Below are 14225 nucleotides of genomic sequence, written 5' to 3'. Positions count from 1 at the left end.
TACTGTAGCGCCTGGAAAGATCTCAACCGCCGCCTACAAAAACGATTTTCACACGCGGTGCTTTGGTCAGCCGGTAAAAATTATGGATTTTTACAGTCGTTTAGGTATACGCGGAACGCTAGCCCGCCCGGGAAGACATTTTTGGCCCGCCTGCAAATACCTTTTTTCTAAGTAGTGTCTGTACCACTCATGTCGATTGTTTAGCCATAATTATGAGGCGTGAAATAACAATTTTTGCTCTTCTTTTTTACCAAACATGAACTTGAAGTACTCGCCTATTTGGCTCAGCTCAATCCCGATGGATGGCGAGAGTTAGAGGGTGTGGGTGCAGTGACCAAGTGGGGACTAGCTGGCGTTGGCGACAAATAGAGGTCGTGCTCCGAAAGAAAGAGCAATAACGATGGTTGCTTTACGTGACCATCAAGTATATGCATACAACCAAGCATGAGAAATATAAGACATTGTCAAAAAATACATCGGATGAATGGAGGAACTACAAGATATTAAAGTCTAATAAATTTTGGAATCCAGTTCGGTCTCTGGAGATAGCACTGACTTCAAACGGATCTAGCTCCTGCCAACTTCGATTTGAGTGATCTTGGACTTGGTGGAAAGCTTATCTCGCTACCTTTCAAACGCATCAGGTCTTATATCCAAATTCATTCAGAGTCAATGGAAATTGTCAAAACAAGATAATGTTGTTGTTGAAACAGAACTTGGGTCTTAGGGCCTTGTAATAGACTAGGTGTTGATGTGAAAACACGAGGCCTGAGATATCTGCTTAACTCCAGTGCAGGTCCAAAAGCTTGCCTTTAGGTGTATGAGCGTGCCAGTTGATTTGATCCTACAATCAACAAGAACAAAGACAAAGAAACTGCGGTTAAATCCATAAACGATAGCCGATCGGCTAATTGCCGATGACATATCATTTATCTTTAAGCCGATGTCATATTTGCATCGATCGGCAATCATTCAGAAGTAAGAAAGAACTAAATCTACTCGATCGGCTGTAGATATTAACAACATATAATCCTTATATCGATATGTACTTAAATCAAGTGATTGGGATAGATAGGTCGCCATACCGAGACAGTATAAATCACTTAGATCTAAATATATACTAATAATGAGACTATATGTGTTCATAGCATAGCCGATCAGATAGATCTAGCATGTATCGGCTAATACTCCGATACCACTCTATATTAAGATATTAAAGCAAGTAGAATATACCAAACAAAAAGCTTAATATACTTAGATGCAACAAGATCTTGATATAAAGGGCAGATTTAACGTGTCAATCGAGCATATAAGATAAATATAGTTAAATCAGGTAAGATCAGCTGAAACCCCGATACTACCCTAATCGGCAACCAAAGACAGGCTAGAGATTGATATTCTAATCACGACTCATAAGATCAAACTCAACTGATGTAACTATAAGTATGAAAAAGAAGGGCAATATCTAGACAATCAAGCCGTTGGATGTGTCATAGAGTGGTAGATATCCTATATAATCTAAGTCAACATTGGTATTTAACCTAATCGGTTGCCTTCTAGTAACAAATGTTAGCCGATTAATTGTAGGTTAGATAGCGATATTGCCGGAGATTATATAAGATATATGATAACTCAACAAATTACATAAACAAGATTAGAGTGTCATGAAGATGGAAGCACTAATCCCGAGAACGCAAGCCGTCATAACAAGTTTTACCTCTTGTTGAAGATCAAAACCGATGTAGCTCAACCCGAAAGCAAGAACTCATCAAAACAAAACGAAAGTAAAAAGGGTGGCGATGCGCCGAGATTGTATTGAACGTGTGTTCCTTTGATTACATGGGGTTCGGGTCTATTTATACCCGAGAATTACAAAATATGTCCATATCGGATACGACTCTTATCTCTAACAAACTCTAAGATATCAGAAGTCTTTGCGGCAGACTTTTACCCAAACATATCTCTAAGGAAATTACATAAAATATCCTAATTAATAGATATAATTGTCTTCTCAGGACTCTATCCACGCATGGCAATCATCATGAAGCACGTCAACCTAACCCGACAACATATGCCATGTCATATTGTCGAATCCGGCTCAATCGGCTAACCCTATCCGACTCGAACTCTGCCAATCTTAGTCGTAGCCGATTCGGACTTCAGCCGATCCTCACTCTGTTTCCGGGACAATCTCTATCTCGAACTCTGTCTCGATTCCTCCTTCACATCCGATCCTTGGATTACCAAATTTGGTCGTTAACACTAGGCCTATCTCGGAAGTGTCTCCCTCTGCCTCCACGAATTTTCACTTAACCCTAGATCTATTTTGCTCTATAAATGTCTATGTACATCCTCTAGAACAATTGGGTTTTGTTTAGTTGAATTTTACCAAGTGCCATTCACCTTGTCTCTAGTCCTCACTCGATTAGTCGATGACTATAGATTCAGAGCCCCAATAGTTGGTGTGTTGATTTGCTGGGTCGATTAGATCTACTACTTCAATCGCAACTTTTCCTTTGTGCTTTATCAGCTATTTGCAATATTTAGATTGCATCTTATCTTGTTCTTGCAGTGTTCTCTCGTTTGCATTGCAGGGATCATCAACCGCGCGTCACGGTTGGTACGACATCGTTTGTGGTGTAGTAATTGCACGGCGTCCTGGACTTGTTCTAGTTGGTAGCCACATCATAAACGTCGCACTCGATCAAAGCAAGAGTTATCCCCTCACCAGAAGATCAGGCAATGAGACAGAGCATCATCACTGCTTCCGAGGCACAAGTCACACACCACGGAAAAGGGCAACAATGGTGACTACTTGTGAGGCATGGTAGGGCGACGACAGTGGCTGCTTGTGGGTTGTTCGATCACGCGCGGGGTTGCGAGGTGCAATGAATTTTTGACGACGCCCGGGCCGGTGTATGATAGAGATCGACCTTAACGGATGAGGTGTGCACCGATGAACTAGCCGGAGCCACCATGGCCAACAAAGGCACGTCGTGAACGAGTGCTAGGGTTTAGGGAAGTGAATGCGAGATGTGGAACGGGAAAGAACGAAGAGGCGACCTATTCATGTACGTGGAAAACAAAGGGTAAATTAGTCAAAGGAAAACAAAGGGTAAATTAGTCAAAGGATAAATTTATCTGCTCCAAACTAATATCGCTTTACTTAGAATGCGATGGAAGTGGTACATATCAAAGAAAAATCAGCAGCATGTGCTTATGGTCATAGAGGAAAAAATGCTTTTTTTTTACCGGGTTATTTCTACACTATGGATCGAATTTTCTCTATAACAAACGTTGGCTGAAAGTGTACAGTGGTAAGCCCGCGCTTAAATGAGTGCACGTGGCTTATACTCACGTCTCACTCACATCGTTTGTTTTTTCACTAGTAGGTTGACGCTAAAATTTAAATTTTTAAACTTAATTTTGAAGGTGATTTTTGAGTTTTTTCATCGTAATTTATTTTTTACATTGATTTTTAAATCGCTAAGGACACAAGTTTTATACACAATATATTAATTATAGTTGTAAATAAATTGTACGATTTGTAATCAGCGTTAGGCCAACCAATGGCTCAGTTTGATTTATGCAGAGCCTCCGACAGTATATAGTCAAGAAAGTGATAGTTTCTCCACTTGGTCAATTGAGCGGCAGACGTATAGAAATAGGATAACGTAATGGCGAGGATTTATATAGTTTGTTATGCTTCCAAGCTTTTTCTAATTAAGGAGAATGAGCTGATGTGATAATCAACAATATTACAATCTTAAGCAATAACTGCTTAACATCCAGGGGAATTTCTGCTATATCAAAGCAATCTTCTCGCCTTCTTTTTCTTTTCAAAATAAAAAAAACATTAAGAGAACTTAGGGCCTGTTCACTTTGCTAACATTTTCAACCTTACCAAGTTTTGGCATTACCAAATTTTAGTAAGGTTGTCAAAATTTTGGCAAGGTTGCCAAATTTTGGCAAGATTTTATATGTGCTTACTAAATTTTGGCAACAAACTAAATGTAGCCATTTTTTGGTAACTTTGCCAAAACTTGATAAGGTTGAAAATGGTAGCAAACTGAACCAGCCCTTAATTTGTTCCGCCAAACGACAAAATGTTTTAGCTAACTAATGGGCAACACAATGTGCTCCCTTTTAACCTTTCGAAAATGAATTTGGGGACGTAGCAGTTTACTTTTCCCTCAATAATGAAGCAAATTCTGGAGTGATTTTGTAGTAATATGTATAAGTTGATGCTAGGGACTAGGGAGTTTACCATTATTGACAATCTAACTGAAGAATCGAGCGCTGGCATATCCAGTCCATAGCAAGCAAAAGACCTCCCTACATGCCAAAGCCTCAATCTCCATGAGCCTCAACAACACTCCAGATAAGGGTCTCTTCTATTTCAAAACATAACAAGTTTTAGGCTTTAGAATTGATATCAAAATATATCAACTTCTTCGTCAACATTCTCTTCAGAACTAATCATAATCTTCTACCATTTAATTTTGTTTCCACTTACCTTCACTTCTCATTCAATCACAACCTTTTCCTATTTAATTTTAACTATTTTTTAATTACTGTGTCCACCCCTAAAATTTATTATATTCTCGGATATAGTTAGTAGAAAATAGCCATGATGATAGTTGGTATAATTCCAGCTTCGCCGTGCACCACAATGCATATACTAAAATGTGGCGTACAAAAAAAATATGTGTTTAAGGATTTAAGCATATAAACAGTAGACAATAAGAAAGAACTTGGTGTCAAATAATGGAAAAGAAAGAACGAGTACACGATCATGGGATTAAAACCATATACCTATACCACTACACTAGCAAGCATGTCTCATAATTCAAAGAAAATTCGATTCTTAAATCACTGGAATTTGTCTCTCTACATATCCAGCTTGGACAACGACTATTCCCTCCATCTCAAAATAAACCAACCTCGTACGTATCCAGATTCATCGTACTAGAGTATAGTGGTGTTTGAATCTCCTGAAGATAGAGATGAAGATAAAGATTAAGTGTTTCACGCGAAACGAGGTGGTAATAATGTGTGATTAATTGAGTTTTAATTATTACAAACTTAAAAAATGGATTAATCTTATATTTTAGAAAATTTTCGCACGAAACACACTGTTTAACAGTTTGAAAAACGTACCATGAGTATCTAAAAGTTTATCCAACTTTTGTTGGAGAAAAGAACATGGCCATATGTCACATCGGGTATGATGTTGGTTTATTTTGGGACAGAGGGAGTAGATTTGAGCGCTGATGTGGAAGTAATGCTCACCAGTACTTCTTCCTGCAAGGAAGTAGCCATGCCCGAATGTAAGCATGATCAAATGGACAATGGAATTTGGGGGACCCGGAATTTTAATCAAGTATTCATACTACTATGACATGAAAGCCTATGGATTGGCAATGATAACCCTTGAAAATGATGTTTTGGAGAAAATTAATTATGAAGCCATATGTATACTCCCTTCGATTCAATAATTCATGATATTTTGGATGATGCTGAGATCAACAGTTAAAACTTTGACTATCAATAACTTTATATTTAATTTGAATATGCTAGAACACAATGTATAGATTAACTTTACAAGTAATTTAATAATTTTAAATATTTCTTTATTTTTTTATATATTGTAATAGAAAATGTTTTGGAGATCATGTCATTATTCAAAATATCAAGAATTATGGAACAAGGGAGAGTATTGTATAAGAATTCATTTCAAGTGATATTAGGCGGATAACACTTTCGAATATAAATTAAGAAGATACCAACAAAGTGTTTCCGGACTCTACTATTTCAGCATGAATACCTAATGTACTAGTAATGCATAGTACAAATGTTTCAGGAATGTAATTAAAGAAAATGTTTTGGTCATTTGAATTTTCAAATATAGGGTGTTATTTGTGTTTAACAGTGGGGCTGTGTTTAGTTCCACACTAAAATTAGAAGTTCGAAGAAATTGGAACGATATGACGGAAAAATTGGAAGTTTGTATGTGTAGAAAAGTTCGATGTGACGAAAAAGTTAAAAGTTTGAAGAAAAAAGTTAGAATCTAGGCATGGGCCTATAATTATGTTGTACGGCTCTGAAAGTAGGGAAGGTCCATATAGGTACTTAGATTAGGTAGAAGGCAGGGTCAACCGCACCCTACCCTCCTAGCCAAGGAACTGCATTTGTTGTGTACTATCAAATCCCCTTGCTTTGAGGCCTTGAGACAAGCTGCCCAATCAATCCCAAGCATTATAGCAGATGGCACTATCACTGAGCTCTCTCATAATTAACCCATCCATGCCAACCACCAAGCCCCCACCAAGCAAATTAAGGGGAAATTTATTCTTGAGTCATATTTGTACAGTACTACAAAGGAATGTGTTGACTACTCCGGCAAGCACGCAGGTGACGGCCGGCTGCAACCAAGAGCTAGGTCTCCATCAGCTCTAATTGGAGATTGGGATGTCATTGTCCATATGAGCATCAAGCAAGCATGAACATAGGTTCGTGTGTCGAGCTGAACTCTAATGAAAATCGGTGTGGATTTTCATGATTTTATTGGAACAGAAATATGAGTTCCTGTGTTACAATATGGCTAAATAATAGAAATATATTTATTAACCATAAGGAACTCCTATGGTGGAAGAAGATCAGTTAGTGTGGTGAACATGTTATATTTGCTTTCACTACAAAAATGATTTTTCCAAACGTTACGATTTTATTTTTCTAGGTGGATTATAAAACCACCGTTTGTAAAAATAGCTCAAGAAAGCAGGACTTTAAGTCCACCGCTTGCAAAAATCCACCACCCACGCCCTACCCACTCTTCCTTCACCCACTAAGTCCTCACCCATCCACTCATTCCCCTACCTCTCCCTTCACTCCCTCACCTTCCTCCCTTCCCCTCCCCTCGACCCCTCCCCCTTTACTCCCTTACCCCTCCCTCCTAGATCCAGCCGGCGGCACGGAAGGCAGAGGTGGTGGCCACAACAACCGGTGGCACGGAGGCGCGCGGTGACCAGGAGAAGAGCTGGCAACGCGGAGGATGGCACAGCAGCCGGTGGCGCGGAGGACGGCACAGCAGCCAACGGCGCTCTCCTCCCCTCCCTCCCATATCCGGCCGAAGGAGGGGAGACAGCGGTGGGCGGAGGAGGAGCCCCCTAGATCTGGCGGTCCCGAGCACCGCCGTTGTCTGATCTAGAGGTCTTGAGTCCTACCGCCGGTCGTCTTCCCGCTCCAGCTCATCTTCGAGCCGTCCACCGTCTCCGGCCAGTTAGATCGACCAGCGGAGAGCCCGGGGTCACTAGATTCAGCCGATGGCCTCGGGCTCGCCGTTGGCCGATGCGGCGGTGGTCCTCAATGACGACAACTTGGTCGTGGAGGGAGGCGATGACAATGGTACCGGAGAGAGGGCTGAAGAGAATGGCGGTGATTAAGGGAGAAGAAGAGATAGCGTGGGGGCAGGGTGGGGAGAAGAAGTGAGGTGGGGACTGGAGATTTCAGGAGTCATCAATGGGCAGTGCCTTTTAATATGGCGGATTCTTCTTTACACTAGCGGTCGCTTAAGAGGTCCGCCGGCAAAAATAGGGTTATTTTTGCAAGCGTACTTCCTACGCAACCGCAAGCAAAAATGGATTTTTCACTGGCTGTCAGGGTTATGAATACCACATACCTAATAGTAGTTGACTAAACTCGGCAGGGCCCACCACATACCATGTCTTATACGGAAACAAACCTCGTATATAGAAGGAGTTCTGGATAAGGAAGGATAAATAGAGTTCTATATGGAAACGACAAGGACTACTCATATTGTATCCATATTTATCTCCCTAGTCTTACTTGGACAAGGGGGCAACTATGGATATAAATACAAGCCCCCCTAGGAGGAGAGGGGACACGCCACAAAGCCACAAGACACAACATACACATAAGCCAATACGCCGTCAGATCTCGATATCAGAGATTAGCCTAGCCATACCTCATCCGGTGCCTATGGAGGCCGGTAAGAGGGATCTAGCGCCATCTCTGATCTCGACAAGTTCATATTCGAGGAGGAAGACTGCCCTGTCGTCGACTACGAGTTGGTTATCTAGCCGCCAAGACGACGACAGCTAGATAGGTTATCCCAAATATTGTATTTGTGTGATTCAGATGAATAAAGGAGCAACACCGGCTTCAACCAACAGGATGTAGGGCTATTACCTGTCAGATAAGGGGCCCGAACCTGTATAAAAATCCTTGTCTCCATCTCTTTTATCTCAATCTCGCATATACCCTGGTACCAATGATCCCCATATCATCCAAATACTGTAGTCACGATACCAAACGTCGATAGTGGCGCACCAGGTAGGCGATTTTTGGTGCTTTAAGGTTTCGACGAGATGGGTTCATGAGATAGATTCTCCAACAAAAAGCTACTCAACGATTTCGGCTATGGGGAGATCTAACCCGACCGGAGTATGTCCCTCGACGAGATCGAAACATCGTTGTCAACAGTTTGAGTTATCAGGATCTACTTCTTGCTCGTCAAAGATGTCGAGCAGCCGAATACTACTCGGCATGCCCCAGTACATCGCGAGTGTAAAAAATTATTCGGATCGGAGTACGCGAGGCTTCTCAGGATTGACTACATACAGACGCTGGGAGCCGGGATCGTTTCAATCTCGTATTCCCTGGTTGATTACCCTCCAGTCAAGAGTGCCCCCCTTCAACTCCGATTTGGGGTACACGTGCTCTGGCAGAGGGTCCCACCAAGCTTCTTCCCAGCCAGTGCACCATGCAAGGATATATTACTACTACGGCCCTGTTTAGTTCACACCAAACTTCCCCCAAACTCCTAACTTTCCATCATATCACATCACATCCAAAACTTTCCTACTCACATAAACTCCCAACTTTTTTTTCCAAACTACCAACTTTCCCCAAACTTCTCCCTAATTTCAGGAACTAAACACAGCCTACATACGTGTAGCTGTACAAGGTAATATGTGTTGACTATTCAAAAGTCAACAAAGGTAATTGGTAGATTGATTATTAAAACTAATCTACTAATTTCGTAGATACATCCGGCATGTATCCACAAAGGTACTGTTAACAGTGAAATTTGGTAAGCCCAAAGTTACCATCGGCTTAAAGTCAGTATCGGCTTCAAAGTTCTAGAATCAGCCGATGGGAGTCAAGTCGTCACGATGTCGTGTTCTTGGTGGAGTCGAATCAATCAAAGGAAGCTTATCTAGAAGAGTCCGAGTTCAAGAAGGATGCGACATGACAGTTTATCTATTAATTAGGCATAGTTTATTAGTTTCCTTTTATCTTTAGGAAAGTGTGTTTAGTGTTCCGATAAGGACTTTATCTTTTCCTTTTTAGTTTCTTTCTTATCCAACAAAGACTAGTATCTCCCTATGGGTATAAATATGTACACCCGGGGTCATTGTAATCTATCAATCTATCGATCAACAATACTCTCGGCGCATCGCCACCCTCTTTACCGACGTTTTTACTTATCATCCGATGGAACTTGGCACCTGACGCGGGGCTGCATCGGCTTTCGATCTCCGGCGAAGGGGTAAGTCCTACGTTCCGCCGGCCCTGGTAAATCTATCGGCTACGTTGGTGTTGTTCAAGGCTGCATCGCTTCGATCTCTTGGATCGCTCTGGTTTGGTTGATATATTTGCCTATCTGATATCTCAATTCTATCTCTAATTGCATTGTGTTTAGAGACGCATCGGTTTAGTTGGAACTATCTCGGTTAGGTCTGATCTTCTATCTTAGCCGATATATCTCTATAATCGCAATGCTATTATAAATAGATTTGTTATATCCATCACATTAGACAGATCTATCAGCTCATCGAGTATTAGATTATCATATACAATCTCGTGCTGCATCGGTTAGGTTCGACCTACTAGATTGTTGTTGATAATATAAGTCTTGTGAAGCCGATAGGTTCATGCTAATGTTTTATCCGGGTGCTAGCCGATAAGTTATCTGGACGTTGCATCGGCTCATAAGGATTACATATATATATACAAGTTGGATTTAGCCGATGACAACAAAGGTTTCACTATTTAATCTAATATGTGAATTTTATGGCATCGGACCTCCAGCCGATGTATGCTTTAACCTTCAGATCAGTGCTTATTCTATCATATCATTGCTAGCTGATTGGTTTCTATTAGATTATATTGTTATTTTATTACACCATCATCAGCCGATTGCCTTTATACCATTATTTACATCAAGTATCAGAATCTACATTGGACATATAGCCGATAGCTCAAAACCCTATCGCTATCGGCTGGTATCGGCATCGGCTGAGATTGCTCCATCGGTTTTTTAGCCGATCGGCTGTTTTATCTACTGTTTACATATCTTGTCAGTTGCAGGATCAAACTGACTGGCACGCTTGCATCTCACCAACCTTTGGACCTACACTGGAGCTAAGCAGATCTCCCAGGCCGGTGTGTTTGATTTTTTCGTCAACAGGTACGCAATATTTTATATACAATTTACTGTACCTATTTTCAAATCATACAATATTGTTAGATCAATAATTTATTATGTCTACCTAGAGTATGTTTTTTATACAATATATATTGTGCAAGTGTTTCCGATGTTAGGCCGACTACGTTTCAATGCTGGGGGCTCGTTTTATTTTCTTATGTATAAATCATGTTGTTTATGGTTTACATAATGCATGTTATTTAAATCTGCTCGTTATATCCTGATAATACTAGAAGATTTACGCAGTTTTTGAGTAAATACTCGATATTCTCTGCTATACATCTTGTCTTCTAGAAAATATTTTTCAGGGACAATTGAGCACTCGAGTAGGATGTGGTCGAGTACACCCTATTGTCGAGAACATTCTCGATAAAGGCTGAGTTGTCGCACCCAACCTACCAACAAAGACCCGACATGATTGCAAACAGACATCGGGATATGCTATATGTTGGGTATGTGAGTCATGCTGGCCACATGAGATGCACATGTAATCACCAACTCTAGTGTCCCTCCAGGTGATCGAGATACGCCTACACCTGGTACTCGACCAGTAGATTGTAGCGATCTCTCACCACCTAAAAATTCATCTTCAGATGATCGAGATACGCCTACACCTAGTCCTCAACCAGTAGATCGTAGCGATCTCTCACCACCTAAAAATTCGTTCGAGATATGCCTACACCTGGTCCTCGACCAGTAGATTGTAGCGATCTCTCACCACCTAAAAATTCATCTTCGGGTGATCGAGATACGTCTACACCTGGTTCTCGACCAGTAGATTGTAGCGATCTCTCATCATCTAAAAATTCGCCTTCAGGTGATCGAGATACGCCTACTCCTGGTCCTCGACCAGTCGGTTAATCTCTCGACATCTAATGCGACAATCAACATTGTCGTGATAGCAACAACCAAGACCGACTAGATCGCCGTTGTCACCAGGACAACAACGTTCAGGACTAATGACATCAGGACGACAACGGACATGGTTAACTACATCACGACATCACACGACGACGATGAAACTTGAGATCCCCAGACTTCAAGAGGGCCCGAGGATGAGGTAGTAGGTATAGGAGCCGAACCTCCGACTACGATAATTCCTCATTGTCTTCGTCTTCATCAGGAGGTTGTTCTCGCAGGTCACGAGAATGTCGTCCATATATTACTCTGGATTCCCTACAAATGGTCGAGGTACGACTACGACTGGTCTTCGATCAGCAACGTAGCGATCCTCGCACCACAACTTTCACTGGTCGATGTACGACTACGACTGGCTTTCAGCCAGCAACGTAGTGATCCTCGCACCATGACTTCTAATGGTCGAGGTACGACTGGTTTTCCACCAGCAGCATAGCGGTCCTCGTACCACGACTTTCAAAGGTCGAGTTACGACTACGACTGGTCCTCGACCAGTAGCGTAGCAGTCCTCGCACCTCAATTTCAAACGGTTGAGAGACTCCTACTCCTGGTTCTCGAACCAGTAGGTCGTAGTGATCTCTCATACCTCTACTTCAAGTGGTCGAGTTATGACTACAACTGGTCTTCTGCCAGCGATGTAGCGATTCTCCCACTACCTATGTGATTTGTTGGGCACAACTATACACCTGGTCTTTGCCCAGTGTGGTGGTCGTCTCATCACCTACGTCAATTTCTGTAAGTGCTTGTATGTGCAATATTTGTCCAGAGATCCCTTACCACGATAACACCTACTCTTGAAATTGAACCTATTGACCCTTTACGCCGTTCCGACAAGCCTCCGAGAGACCTACGGGAATTTCGGCTAGGGACGCCCAGAGCGGATAAGGTCGTGTCAGACTCTAAGAGCCGAACGACCATGTAAGACCTGGTCATGTAAGAGTGTTCAAAAGGTGTATTAACTAAGCCGTGTAATCGAAAATTGATTTTTCCAACTTCACGACTGGGGGCTAGGTAAATCGCATTTCTAGATAGGCAAGTTATGGGTCATTGAGCCTTCTCCTCCGTGAACGGGCTTCTCCGAGGACAAGGCTGGGGGCTAGGAGGAGTACCGAACTCCGATTGCTGAGGGCAACTCTAGCGAGCGTACTCTTTATTGTCACACGCAGATTCAATTTATTTTCAATTTTTCCATACATATTATAGCATGTTACCCTTGAGCGTTTGCTCGGGGGCTATTTGTATCTAATAATCTATTATGAGTATTGATTTCAGGAAAGTCATATTTCAAGGCTTTGTCGCAGACTTTGCACCTTCTCGATTATCCGAAAACGGCTGCTGGAGTTCAACAAGGAATATGGAATGAAACGATGGTATACCCGCCGAGATGGAATTTCTTGACTTCAATCTAAATTCTCAATTACAGCAAGACGGGAGACTTAGTCGCATGCTCCGTATCTTCTCGGTCGAACATCGGAGATTAACCTAGACAAACCTAATATAGTGCCTACAAAGGCCAAATATTGTATTTGTGTGATTCAGATGAATAAAAGAGCAACATCGGCTTCGGCCAACAGGATGTAGGGCTATTACCTGTCAGATAAGGGGCCCGAACCTGTATAAAAATCCCTGTCTCCATCTCTTTTATCTCAATCTCGCATATACCCTGGTACCAACGATCCCATACCATCCAAATACCGTAGTCGCGATACCAAACGTTGACACTGGCGGTCCTAAACCCTTTACCCCTCGTTACAGTTTCGCACGCGGAGCTCTCATATAACCGCCATAAAAAAAATAGGGTACCGCCATGAAAAATCCTTTTTCTAGTAGTGAAGCCACATACCTCATGCAGTCTAAATTTGATTTGGGCCTTGTAATTGTGTCGTGGGCTAAGCCCAATGGGTGGACGCGCTAGGGCTAACCCTATTATGTCCATAATCATATTTATTCAGTAGCTATCATAGTTTATAGTCAGGTTTTGCTTAGATTAATCTGCACCATGCATTTTCGACGCTAGTCGATTTGTGAAACACTAGCTTCGAGTGCTTAATCATTCATCTGTAATTTTAATTGCAATTTACGTTGTTCTTTCTTGTGTTTTTTATTCACATGCAGGGATTAGCCTTCTCGGCGAGGTTAACCGGGTTTCGACACAGTTAATAACTAGATAAAGCGGGGCGATGCGATTGTATGTTTCAAATCATGTTGATCGGAAACCAAATCATGTGTATAAGTTTCCGCCAAATCGATAGTTATCTTGACGACTGATAGAGGGCCCCGTTGCCATCAGCGGCTGTACAACGCAGCTGCGGCAGTAGCTCTACAACAGCAGCTGCAACAATAATCTCAATCAAACAAGCCCACTAACTAGAATTAGATTTAGAGTAAACTTTTTTAGCCGGACATATGTAACGAGTCAATTGTGGAATCCAATGAAAAATGCTACTCCCTCCGTCTCCTAATATAAGGGATTTTGACATTTTGTTTGTATTGTTTGACCATTTGTCTTATTTAAAAAAAAATAAAATTATTAGTTATTTTATTTGTGACTTACTTTATTATCCAAAGTACTTTAAGCAAAACTTTTCGTTTTTTATATTTGCACAAATTTTTTAATAAGACAAGTGGTCAAATAGTGTAAGCAAATTGTTAAAATCCCTTTTATTAGGGGATGGAGGAGTATCAAACTTAGAGCATGTGTTTGCAATTTGGATCTTGATCATCTACTTGCAGTCACTATTGTGACTGACAGTAGTCGGTAGCAGCTCTCACCATCAGATGCAAATCGAATGGT

The sequence above is a fragment of the Oryza glaberrima genome, chromosome 1, assembly GCF_000147395.1.
Source record: "Oryza glaberrima chromosome 1, OglaRS2, whole genome shotgun sequence".
Lineage (NCBI taxonomy): Eukaryota > Viridiplantae > Streptophyta > Magnoliopsida > Poales > Poaceae > Oryza > Oryza glaberrima.
Note: the sequence above shows the minus strand (reverse complement) of the source record.